We start from the raw sequence: 12,619 nt of genomic DNA on the forward strand, positions 1-12,619 counted from the left end.
TCCTCGGGTAATAACGAGTTCAAGATCTTTGAGGCCATACAGTGAAGTGCGTGGTCAATTCTGAGACCTGATGAGAAAACAGAGCTGTGAATAACAAGGACAACCCATGCCCATGTCTAGTATAGTTGTGTTCCTCATTATAGTGTGAAATGGTTTTGTTTTGTCTCCTTTTGGTGGCAAAGGGACAGATTAAACTGTTTCATTTTGATTTTCAGTTCCTTCGTTGTTCGTTCGTTTTGTTTGTTTGTATTTAAATATTCATTCACTCGTTCATTTTTTTTTCTTCAGCATGGCACCTATATGTTCAGTGATGGGTCCACAAAAACAATACAAACATTCATAGGACTGCATACACGCGGGAAACACAAGTCATGAAACACCAATCCGAAACTCTCCCGACCCTTGCTGCCCGAATTCTTTTCTTCACATTATGCAGGGAATGTCAGATACATAACAAAACAATGGTGCTATTCGTATGTTTTGCTTTAGTATGTTTTCCTATGTAAATATGTTACTATTATACTTCTTGTTAATATGTTTAAAACTTTAGTATGTTATGCTTTGTTTTATATGTTTATCCGGGACCCCTTTTTTACAAGCTCTGCTTCTTTTGGGGTCCCAAACCATTCATTATTCTTAATGCTGTATCCTTTTGTAAAATGTCAAATGTTTAATGAATTGGTTAAATAAACTTGAAACTTGAAACTTGAAACTTGAAACTTGACGCTAGATTATACAGAAGATTGAACTCATCATTATGACTAAAATCACTCGAATATGAATTCCATGTACTACACACAGTTCTTCACACAAATCATAAGTTGAACGTGAGAGAAGGTGAGATAACTGTATAAACACTCATTATGCATCGCATAAGCGTTTGGCTTAAAACAAGACAAAATGATACAATTTTGGCTTTAACAATGAGAGGGAGATAAAGAAATGCATCTGAAGTTTTGGAAAAACGAGTGATCCTCGTCATTTCGAAGGTTAGTTAATCCGAAGGAAAAAAAAAAAAAAAAGGTTCTCTATTCCGAAGGTTCGTTATTCCGAAACACACATGCGGTGTTCATTAATCCAAAAACTTAATCTTAGTGACGTTATTTCAAAGGTTTGTCTTTTTAAAGGTTTGTTGATCCGAAAATTAGAAGAAGATGGATGCGATGGGTATATGACTGTATGCCTATACCTTTAGTATTAACGAACGATCGGAGTCGTGAACCTTATTTCATTTTAGGATTAATAGAATCAATCAATCAATCAATCAATGATATCAATCAATCAATCAACAAACAAACAAAATAATTAAACTGTTTCGCGGTCCCTGCAAAATGTAATATTCCCTTGTAAAAATCGTTCCTTTCTGAGCTTAATTTTATACCGATTATAGACTTTGTTTTAACCTAATTTTTTTATATGATGATATTGTTAAGGATTGTATTCCTCCGTGAAAAATTCCACGCTTTTCTTCTTTGAGACTTTGGTTGTTTGCTATAAATAAAATATTTTATTCATATTTGATATCATAAACATCTGAAATCTCTGTCGAGACTCAAGTTAATTGTTGTTGTTTTTGGTCCCATCACTCAAAAGAAATGTACATCTTATAATATTATGTACGTGTATATATCAACATGCAGCTGCAATTTGTTTCATTTAGCTCTTATAGGTAGGTATATAGATGTAGGGGCCTATTGTAACGACAGGTTTTATACATGAAGTAAAATGCTTGCATTTAAGGCGCGACTTTCAAACGTTCAAGGTCGTGCACGTGCATGGGTATAGTGCCGTGCCCCACGGTCTCAAATATAAGTTGACGTCGTATTCAGGAGTGTCAGAATTTGCTAAAAATGGCTAATAGAGCCCAGTGTCTATCATAGTACATTGAATTTCACTTTCGACACCATAGTTTTATGTCGAAACAATGTTTTGTCTCACTCGATTTCAGGTGTACGGATGTTAGTATTGTTTGCTGTATATAGGACCCCAAGGGCAAAAGCGTATACGAAATTATGACTGTATAACTATATGTGACTATTCAATTTTATAGGCCCATGGATCATAATAGTTATACATGTATACGATAGGCCTATTATACTATAGTAATTGTTTCAGTTGTGGTATTTAATAGCCACATTTCAGTACAATATTTATTAAAGGATGATTATAAAAATTTGGAACGCGTGGAATTGATACTAAAATGTTCTATACAATTGTATGGACTCCATGCAGAATGTCTTTGTGTGTGTGTTTTTGTGTGTCTGTTGAGATTTTGCGCCTTGTACTTTGAATTTAATGAATGATAGAAATCATTGAACCATATCAATATCATACCGCATGAGCTAACTATCATCAAGTAGTGTATCCATTATGCATGCGTTAAAGGGATTTGATGACTCCGTGGTTTTGTGATTAAAAGTCTTTACAGAAAAATGAAAGAGCATAGGCCCTAGATACTCTTTGCGTCTTGTATATTATATAATTACACACTTCGTAGTTTTCAGTTGATTTGATTTGATTTATTCTCTGTATGCCATTTTTTTTTCAAATACATCAACTTTCTGCAATTTCATTACCATCGTACAAAATAACGGTCTATAGTATACTTTCAACAATTATCATTATGTTCATCAATATTATTATACAATACATCTGTAATATAATTACATGAGTAACATCTCAATAATTTGTATACAGAACGATTGCCAAGAATAAGCACAAAGCTTGACTGTTTGGCAACCGATAACAAAATTTAATAGCATTGCAATGAGCAAGAGGGACCAACATGATGCTCGTGGAATAAGGGTTAGAAAGAGAGAGAGAGAGAGAGAGAGAGAGAGAGAGAGAAAGAGAGAGAGGGAAGAATGGAAGGGGAGGAGATGATAAAAACCTCCCGATACTAGACTCGTCAGATCAACTCGACATATCTATATGCTATAGACACATACATACATGCACATATTTATACTAATAAGTAATAAGTGTTGTTTTTGTCATGTAAAAGTTACATTGAATGAGAGAGAGAGAGAGAGAGAGAGAGAGAGAAGGAGAAGAAGACAAAAAGCAATCATCTACGCAGCATGAATTTCTACGTGCCCTTTCAGGGCATGACGTTATAGTGAACCATGATTTGCCCGACATAACATGAATAATGAACAACAGAGAAGGAATGAATCCCAGTTAGATCAGAGGAGCACATCAGTATACTGCAGGTGCATCCGCACGTGCAGAGACTCAGAAAGAAATAAACATAACAGATACATAAACATGAACATATACAAACATAAACATTTCATTTCATTTCAGTGAAGGAACAAGATGAGAATAATAACATTACATTGGATTACAATATACATGTACAAGAAAAAAAAAAAACCCACATAGAAAGAGAAAACAAGTATAAATGAAAAAAAAAAATCCAAGAGAGAAAATTGAGGAGCCAACCAGAGGCCATTGGAGTTTCTACGGCTGGGCTCCCACTTGAGATTTTATGAAAGAGAAAACAAAAATGGAACAGGCAAATTATGACTGAAAGACTGAAAATTACTGCAGACATTATATAGATATTTGGTTAAATTTCAGAGAAGAATCACAACAGAAAATTGTTATTTAATAATTAACTTCATTTCATCAGGCACGGAATTCCAAACATGTACTCCTTGGTATATTTAACAGATCTATATACGCGATGTAACATATCGAAGAAGAGGTAAATATAGGTCAGCAGTTTGTCTAGTGTTGCATAAATGTACATCTCTTGTATATCTGAACATAATATTAAAATAACGTTTATATGCATATTATCAAAGACAGACGGTACTCGTGAATAGGCCTGTACATATTAGAGGCGGTTTTTAATTTACATAATATGTCAAAGAAGCTGGAGATTTTTAAACAGAAGTTGAGAAGGTGTTGAAGGGTGAGAGTTTGTTATTGTTTGTTTTTCCCTGTTATTGCGATCTATATTATGATAATTAATGTTAGGGCCTAATACAATTTTCTGTATCATAGGCTTAGCATAGGCCTCTAGGCCTCATAGGCCCTTCTATCTAGTAAATTTACTAGGGACCTATAAGTACACCTATCAAAAACCACTGTGTTGTTCCCATGCAGTGAGAGACACCAAACACAAAAGGGGAGTCGAAAAGCAGTTTATTGACGATCGGAAGGCAACCATTGATATCCCGTCTGCGACCTCCTGCACCATTTGCTCTCCCTTTCATCGTACACCATTGGCGGCGGCGGCGACGACGACGAAAAGCTCGACTAACAGGAAGTACGTCATTTGACTTTTACGAGGAGTACGACCAGTGACGTCACCCGGCAATATGGCCGATTGTCGCACAGCATAAAAATCAGTGGAAATCCGTGCTGAAAAGCTAATTTTGGTGAACGGCTCTGAGAATCTCTCGGAAACTTAACCAAAATTCTGGTAAGTGATAACATAGAGGAAGACAGTCATTTGACTTCTCTAAACGTAATATTTGTTCACCCCTTTGAGAGAATGGGATGCAGTTCTGGGTAGAAGTCTTAACGTTAGACGTAATTACACCGCGCCCCTGGCTCCTGGCGAGCAGGGGTCCCCACTGCCCCCACTCTGCGCGAGCGAAGTCGCCCGATAGCAGTCCGTGAGTTCCGCTCGCGATCGCCTTGCCCATTCTCACCCAGATCTGGGTTGCGTTATTAAAGCGTAGAACAAATTTCGCCGTGCTCGCCTGTTTCAGATGGGTACAGACGATCAACTTCAACTTCCGATTTTAAGTGAAAGGAGCAAAAACTATGTGGAGTTCTAACTTAGATTAGAAACTTGTAATCTAACAGTTAGAGTAGACATCTAACGTAACCTTGATGCCAATGGGTCTAAACATCTAGTTGTTAGATCTATTCTAGAAATTAATAGTAGGATCTAACAGGTTAGAACGTCTCAAAGGCCTACTCTGAGTACTAAAGATCTGATTTCTACAGGCAGTATACTACAGTAAGTTTACACTGAATTGAAGAAGGTTATCAATGTTCTACAGTACAAATGTCAATGCTTGACGTGTTGACAAGCATGTGTTGACGTGTTGACATATGTGTTGACATGTCAATAGCTTGACGTGTTGACATGCAGTAGTAGGGCCTAGTCTGAGAGCTAGATACTGTTTACAGTGCTATCAAAATATAAAAACATAACATAACAAAACAAACAAAACTGTGTTGTTAAAAGTATGCATGCCCTGACTGTAGATGTACTATTTTGTAATAGGTCAAGGAATCCCAGAAGTGGGGTTCATACATTGTGACATTGCACAAAACTGATTGATATCTAAATATCTAGATCTAGCTGTTTTCTGTGTAGATGTGTCAAGTTATACTTCTGATATCTTTTCTTTATCTCTTGGCTTGCTGTGAGTGATACAGTGGCAAGATTTCTTATTGTAATGTAACTGAATTATTTTATGATAATCAAAAAGAAGGTTGAGGTCAGCACCCTCATGAAACATAGTGTACTATGAGTATTGAGTCTGGATTTTGTACTTGTGAAACTCTGTAGAAAGTGGCAAAATTGTAACAAGCAAAGATCATGGATCGATGTGTAGATTTCCCAAAAGCAGACTAATGGTTCTGGTTGGATCTGCCTGAAGCTGAAAGCTAAATCTGTATCCTTTTGTCAAAATGTTTACATTGTACTTTGGGGGATTGCATTTTGCTGCCATAAAAATCATATCACACCACAGTCTTATACTGAATCAGGGAGATGAGATTTCATCTCACCTCCCTGATTGAATGCAGTAGTGATCTATATATTATAATTCATTATCACTCCACTGATGATGCAGTGATTGTTTAGGTTGTTTTAATGCACCATTATGATTAATGATTATGATGTTTCATTTATAATTTGCATGGTGAATTGTTGAACTGCAACATACTTCTGCACAGACTCAGACTAGAGTACCATTACCAGTAGTACTACATGTACATCATATCAGCACAGTAAATGGAAGTGTGTCATACAGTCCTTAAACATTCTTGATACAGTAATGTGCAGGTAGAATTTCCTCTCAAAAGTTTTCATTGTTTAACACTTTTGTCACAAATACAAATTTTCACTGATATGACAAGCAACTGCTCAAAATATGAAATAGCAGTATAGTAAATATTTTTCATATCTTAAATTAGCTACAAATTAAAGAAACCCTTCAGGTGGAACATTCGGTATGTTCCCTCCCCCGCCAGTCATCATCAATATAATGTGTGTCACTAGCTAGAATACTCAGTACACAAAGTAGAATGCATCACCTTGCTCTACAGTGTAGTCAATAACTTGCATGATTGTCATACCGGGTCACTTTCTACTGACTACAGCAATCAAATTGGCCAATGTGTTGACCACCTGTCATTTCTGAAACAGGACACAAATTGTGATATATGCACTGTATGCTACAAGATATTCAGGAAAACAAGCCTTTAAAAACAAATGTGAATGGACTTTGTATCTCTGTGCCATTAACATTACAGTGTACATCTACTGTCTCGATTAGGAAAAATGTATTATACATGGCAATAGGTTACAATACAACTTGCACAGTGCCTGCATTGTAAATTCTGTTTCGTCTTTACCATGTTTTGAGTGCATGGTGGTTTAAAGGTATGGGTATAGCATTGGTGGAGATGAGGATTGGGCTTTTATCTTTTTGTGAAATACAAGAAACCACTTATAAAATAGTACAGAGCATAAAAAGGAATTCAAAGTTTATTTAATGGAAATCGGTTTTGGAATGGCTGAGGCATCTAAAGACAAAATAAAACAAAGTGATTGTGATAAAAGGTGGGTCCCACCTTTTACTAGGATCGCTCTGTTTTGGATATCTCAGCCTTTTCAAAACCAATTTTCATCAAATAAACGTTGAATTCCTCTTGAAATAACATGCTCTTTCATATTTCATAAGAATTTTCTCATTATCTCACGAAAAAATATTAGGAATTCGAAGTTACATTTGTGTATTTCTTAACCAAAACTATACAATCCCTTTTAAGTGCTGCTTGGGGATACATATTACAGAGGTCTAATATTAATTTATTTTCTGTGCTCATGTCTGCTATTGGATATTGTTTTACTGACAGTGATTACAATGTCGTCACATGATCTGCATCAAATCCACTCTCATATTTGAAAATTTGGTTGTTGCTGGGAATGCATTTTTTTTTTTTTTTTTTTTTTTTTTGTGGTGGTATAAGTGAATAGATTGTAACTTTGAATGATATATAGCACTTAAAAAAAAAAAAAAAATCTATTTTTATTTTTTTTATTATTTTTTTTTTGATAAATCACGTACAGTGTCGTTTTGATATTCCCCTAGTGTGCAAGGATATGGGAATAGACTGATAATTTTTGTGTATTTACATATTGAATTACTGTTGCAAGCATTGAAAGTTTACATTAGCTTCATAATTTTCTTTGGATGATTGGAGTTACTTAAATGGATGGCATAGTTTTGGTTGAGATAGGGATTCAGGTTTCAAACTTTTTTTTTTTTTGTGAGATACAAATAATGAGAAACCTCTTATGACATATGAAAGAGCATACAGTTCTAAGAGGAATTCAAAGTTTGTTTGATGGAAATCAGTTTTGAAATGGCTGAGTTATCTAAAAATAAGAGAGGTCCTAATAAAAGATAGATAAAAGGCGGGACCCACCTTTTATTACATGTAGGACCACTTTGTTTTACTTTTTTTTTTGGATATCTCAGCCACTTCAAAACTCATTTTCATCAAATCAACTCTGAATTTCTCTTAGAATTGTTTGCTCTTTAATTACATAAGTGCTTTCTAATTATCCTACAAAAATTTAAAACCTGAATCCCCATCTTAACCAAAACTATACCATCCCTTTGAGCTTCTCCCAATATATCAAGAAACTTGAATATTTCAACAAGGTGTAACTCTCTGCTCATTTTCTTTTGAAATTATATCACAGTAGAAATCGTGTTTGACCTGTCCGTTCACTCTGAAAACAAAAACAAAAACATGCGATTTCAAACATTAAGTGCAAGTCACATGACCACAAGTTTGATTTTCATTGCAGTGAGCATTCTTGCTGCAAATCATCTCAAACTTCACTAAGTTAGAGAAGGTAGCACTTTGGTGTGTGATTTTCTAGCGATGTGTCAAGTTGGTGTTGTTAGAGATGCCAAGCAGCTTTCACCAAAACACTATGTTTTTCTAATGTTTTGATTTTTCACTTTAAGTGTGAATGACCCCACTCCAGCCTTCTTTAGTTTGTTTACAGGCACAATGGCACAAATACATGTTGCACCTGTACGTGTAGTCTGGCTGATGTTAAAGGAAAAAAAAAAAAAAAAAAAAAAGACTTCATCAAGACTGTGATATATTTGTATTTTTGTACAGCAGTGATGTCTTAAATTTTCTGATTTTACAGTGATCTTTGACCTTTACTGCATTTACTCCATAGACTCATATTTTAGTAATTCCAGTACTCTGTATGTACACTGTAGTAATTCCAGTACTTTAATAGTACTCTGTATGTTGCCTTGTTATGGGATGTAAAGATATCTAGTTTGTTTGATATTTGGATATCATATTTTTGTTTATAGAATATAAGAGGCACTAACATACAATTGTATTTTGGGTACATTGTAATGTTGCTAGTTGGTACTCTAAGTTTGGGTGTGAATTGTTTTTTTTTTGCATATTCTTGTATTGAGGTTGACTACAAAGTTTTGTCAGTATCATGAAATGTGCATGTAATTTAGAAACAATATGTGACCTTTGACCTTGACTCTTGAACTATGACTTTTTACCAGGGAGCTTCATTCCCATCATTGCATGTGTTCGCACATGCATGCATATTGTACATATCAATTTTCACTGCAATATTGCAAATGGCTATCTAATGAAGTTATTGTATGCATGAATTATGCATGTGACAGTTCAAGAGGAATTTGAGAATGTCATTTGACAGCATTGCCTTCAGCAAATGCATGAAAACATAATGCTAATGGAAGTTTCTCCCCCGCCCAATAAATAAGAGAAAGAAGGGTTTTACTTTAACAGTACCATATCTACATTGTAGGACTCAACATATCAGTGAGAAGAATCTAAAAATAAGACAAATAAATGCAGGAAGTTTTAGGTGTATGGGTGCCAATGTTTTGAATCTTAACCTTCAGGATGAGCTGATGTTGCTGTAACATCTGACTGACACGAGAATAAATGTTTTATAACCCCAAAATATTAGTTTCTACCCCTTCAGCAACATGATAAATTTGCATGGTTATCTAGATTTTCATTCTCAAACCTGCCCTGCTTACCTTCAAAACACTGTACACTGCTACCGGTAGACACAATGTATTTCCCATAGACATCTTCCAAAGTATACTTTGGGACTATTCTTCAGTGGGTCAAGTTCTGTGCACTATGTAGATCATGTACAGGCTGCTCAAAATATCCATCTTGGTCACCTGACTTGACTCAGACTTCGCTTAAATCATGTACAAAATACTTTGCTACAATGTATAAGGTACAAAGAAATATTCATGTGAGGTAATTGCAGACATTACTCTCTTACATTTGCATGGAGGCAATGACTTTTTAGTAGATGAAGATGTGGTGGAAATTGAAGAGAACAATCATGTCTAGACCTTCAACAGGGAGAAATGTGCATTTAGGAAAGGAAATGCACTAAGTGCCATTGATGATTGCTATTTAAGTGCATGCATGCAATATCTCAGTCACCTGGATTTGTCGGCTTCTGTGAGATTGACACTCATTGGACATATATCAAAATACTAATTAGCAATGTCTTTGTACTTTATACAGTATTTTTATGGCATCCTGTTTCTTGAAGCTGCTGTTTTTATTTTTCTATGTAGAAAAGTGTTTTTTCATATTAATAGTTACATGAATGGGAATGTTAAAGAATATTTCTTTTTTTCTTTAAAATACATGTTTACACATGTAGGTATGAGTTTACGATTACAAATGACTCCAGTTATGATGAAGTCTTCGGAACCAGCAATTTTCTTTTGTTCTAATTTTTTTTTTATAGCCAAACAAATCACATATCGTAAGATATGTAGATAATAATTTTTGGACCTAAATTTGGGGAAGGAAATATCCTCAAAACAATGTTTGTTATGATGGAGGTGCACTTTACATTTTAGTTTTGTGAGAATTGTTGTTGTTGGAAAAAAAGAGTGTAGCAAAGTTGTGTTTGTGAATTGGATAAGCTCAGTCAGTGCAGACTGTATGCATGCATCTTCACACATCAGTAAAGTGATTTTTCGGAGTGAGCACTAGACATTGTGCACATGCTCCAAACTTACGGCTAATTTACAGGCCAGATTTTAGTGGCCGATGTGGAATAGTGGTATTCACATCAGGCAAATTATGTTGTGCAGCTGTATTAAAGTCCTTCCCTAGTTTCAGGATAATGACGACACTCCATTAGTAGTATACAGTATGATGAAGTGGATAGTGGTGGAGAAATAATGTGTCAAGATGCTGTGTTTGTATAGTCAGAGCTACACTGTACAGTGGACTCAACATTCTTCCAAGTGTATCTACTGTAAGTGTACAGATTATCCTATGGAAAAACACAATACTGGCCTATTTACTCTTCAGGCTTGTTTACTGTGATGTGGAAGCACATACTGGCATGCATGAACACTTAACTATTACTAAGCACCTGTACAGTTGTGTACAGTGGTGTGAGCCTGAAGAATGGGACCAGTCCATTGTATGGGAAACAAAATGCTCAGTCTGTACAGCAGGCAAAGTACACTTTTATGGGTCTTGCATTCATAATCTGACCAGCGGCACCATTGTGAGAAATTTGAGGTGCACTAAACCGTTGAGAATGCTGAGAAGGCTATGACTGCACTGAAAGAAAACATGACCCATTGTACCCAGTCAGCTGTTTGATGAATAAGCATCATCAAAGGTGCATTGGGGATTACCAGTCCAAAGGGGAATTATTTGCATATAATAGATGGAATCATTGTGTAATGTTTTGTTGTTGTTGTCCTTTTCCAACCCAAAGAGGGAATGTGAATATCCATGCCCTGCTTCATATGTAGCTCCATTTGCCTTTGCTTTGTGTTGGTAATTACCCCAATGCAAGTGTGATGATAATTGTCAACTGAAATCACATTGTAAGCTCACAATGCATGCTACATCAAACTTTGGATTTAAGTATAAGAACAATGCACAATATCTTCCCCATAGATTGTTATTGCACTGATCATCAGTAGAACCAGCATGTATTGTAGTCTAATAGCTGTTGTGACATTGAAACATAATGTACCATGCACAGCAAAACAAAACAAAACAGCCGAGCACATGTACACATCATCTTGTCAGTTACAGAGTCTGTAGCCTTCAAGCGCAAGTACACTGTATTGCATTTAATAACCTTCACAGATCCTCAATATTGATCTGCAACAACGATAGCATAAATAACAAAATGCGAAATACACTGTAAATTGACATTTTCAAGATTGCTGCCATTGAATGCTGAAGTATAGGGCCTACTCTTGAAAATGTTGTTGTAGATACTGTCAAAATGCATACTCGTACACACTGTAACACAGTGTCCTCTGTTGGTTCTATTGTGTACGTGTTGTATGAAAACCTTCTTGAATCACAAAGGGTGTTGAAGTGTTCTGCATACTGTGCTGTGGAACAGTAGCAAGCCCTTCTCGCCACACTGGTGGCCAATCTCCATCAATTGCCTGTACTGAAGAAGTAAATTAAGCATGTCTTTACCCATTTCCTCCGGCTGGTCAATCCGGGATTGATGTGGCTGGGTCCCTCTCAAGCAAGCCTGTAAAGGGGGCCCCTTCACTTGTTCAACAGTCTGTCATCACTCCAATGTACATCATGTTTGCAGTGTACATAATTCTACTTACTGCCTCAATGCAGTCTGGTTACAAAAGAAGAAGAAAAAGAAGAAGTAGAAGAAGAAGAAGAAGAAGAAGGAAAAAAAAAACTTATCAGAAAATTTCTGTATTTAAGGCAAAACTCATATCTTATTTCACTGTATCTAGATGTACAGTGTAGTTGGAAAGTGAGCATCCAGCAATATTGATACACAACAGTAGGTAAAGGCAGAAAAAAATATGACTACCCAACAAAAAAGGAGACTTGAAAGAAAAAATGACATATTATTTAAAAGCAATAAATTGGCAATTTAGATTTTAACAAAAGTAGACAAATGTGTAAAGAAAGTTTTCAGTGCAAAAACCATCTAGCATTATTTCTTCATTTGAAGTACTAGATCTTATTTTTTTTTTGTGCGTGATTCTCTGACTGAATTTATCAAGTAAACACAATACACAATTCATTGATTTTGCATGAAGGAATTTTGAAAGCTCACCTGAGCCAAGAGCTCAAATGTAATTTATATTGTGATCATTTTTCATCTGTTGTGCATTTCAAAATGTCTATAAACCTTTTACATCTAAGTTGTCTTTCTCAAAACCCTCAAATTTGTGTCAAGCCCACCTCTTCTGCTTCTGTTTTTGAAGTGTTATGCTCATGGAGCGACAACACTTGGGTTCAGTGAAATGTGTCTTTCAAGAAAATACCGAGTTAAAGGGATGGTATAGTTTTG

At 35.6% G+C, this 12,619-nt stretch overlaps 1 protein-coding gene across 3 annotated transcripts in view; it reads left to right on the forward strand.

Annotated features, from left to right (window-relative positions):
• The first annotated feature begins 4,330 nt into the window (after positions 1 to 4,330).
• The window catches only part of LOC140231010 (uncharacterized), a 206,314-nt gene continuing 198,025 nt past the window's right edge, over positions 4,331 to 12,619 (forward strand). For all 3 annotated transcript variants that reach the window (XM_072311161.1, XM_072311163.1, XM_072311162.1), the window contains exon 1: positions 4,331 to 4,432. The gene's annotated coding sequence lies outside the window, so the exon portion shown is untranslated. The remainder of the gene's footprint in view (positions 4,433 to 12,619) is intronic.

Source organism: Diadema setosum, chromosome 7, assembly GCF_964275005.1.
Source record: "Diadema setosum chromosome 7, eeDiaSeto1, whole genome shotgun sequence".
Classification (NCBI taxonomy): domain Eukaryota; kingdom Metazoa; phylum Echinodermata; class Echinoidea; order Diadematoida; family Diadematidae; genus Diadema; species Diadema setosum.